We start from the raw sequence: 1,416 nt of genomic DNA on the forward strand, positions 1-1,416 counted from the left end.
TTGGGCGTATTCTTTAAATGACTCTTTTTCATTCATGGCCATCCCTTGTAGTTGCATTCGGTCGGGTGCCATATCCAGGTTGTATTTGTATTGACGAAAGAATGCGTCAGCTAAGTCCTCCCAACTTTGGATTCAACAGTTGGTATCTTATCCCTGCAGAGCTGGTCCAAGCGTTGGATTCTTCAATCCCCAGCAGGTTCTCACTAATGTGCTCCCCCAAGCGGTTGTTTTAGATTATACACTCCCCAGTAGAGTTGGCAGTGCCAGACTGTATATCCCCAACGGAGTTGACAGTGCCAGACTGTATCTTCCCAGCAGAAGCAGCTGCTCCTCAGAGTTCGATGATCTCGACGCTAGATCCATGGTCTCTTTCCGTGAAGCGGAATCTCGGTACCGTATCGTTGTTTGCTTCCCTTGCTGAGTCGTCTCTCTCTCTCGCAGATTATGGTTGCCAGAACCACCGTCGCTCTCCTCAGCGGCAAGCTTCCAGTGCCATTCTCTCCCAAATCAGAGTCTCGGTATTTTGTCATTACCAGAACATTGTGTGGCCGGTCATTTCCCCATAGAGTTCATGGTGTTGTGTATCTCCAACAGCAGTGCCAGGTTCCAGAAGATTGTGATCATCTCCCCAGCAGATTTCCTTGCCTCAGCTTGGCATTCTCTCTAACCTAGCATTTTTTACATCCCTGCATGTAGAATCATATTGCATTACATCCTCCCAAATCGCGTAGCATTTCCATTTTCATGGAGCATTACGCCATTGAAAAATTCAAACATACGCATGTAAGCATAAAACATTCTCGATATCCCAAGTGATAAGCTAGAAGTTTGTTCCCAGTGCTCAGACTGAAGTTTGTTCATGACTTATTATCCCCAGCATAGGTCGTTGGCCCACGCGCCGCCTCAACTATCATTTTCCCTATTTCTGCCGATGCTGACAAGCATGAAAAATTTTCCGGTATTCAAACCGAAGTGGCATTCAGGCCAATTTTCCGATATTCAGATCGAAGAAGTTTCCGACGTTCAGGTCGATGCAACTTGTGTCATTCAGGCCAAGTTTCCGGTATTCAGACCAAAGTGGCATTCAGGCCAATTTTCCGATATTCAGATTGAAGAAGTTTCCGACGTTCAGGTCGATGCAACTTGTGGCATTCAGGCCAAGTTTCCGGTATTCAGATCGAAGTGGCATTCAGGCCAATTTTCCGATATTCAGATCGAAGAAGTTTCCGACGTTCAGGTCGACGCAACTTGTGGCATTCATGCCAGTTTTTCCGGTATTCAAACCGAAGTGGCATTCAGGCCAGTTTTCCGACGTTCAGATCGAAGAAGTTTCCGACGTTCAGGTCGATGCAACTTGTGGCATTCAGGCCAGTTTCCGGTATTCAGACCGAAGTGGCATTCAGGCCAATTTTCCGA

This window comes from Lathyrus oleraceus, chromosome 1, assembly GCF_024323335.1.
Source record: "Lathyrus oleraceus cultivar Zhongwan6 chromosome 1, CAAS_Psat_ZW6_1.0, whole genome shotgun sequence".
Lineage (NCBI taxonomy): Eukaryota > Viridiplantae > Streptophyta > Magnoliopsida > Fabales > Fabaceae > Lathyrus > Lathyrus oleraceus.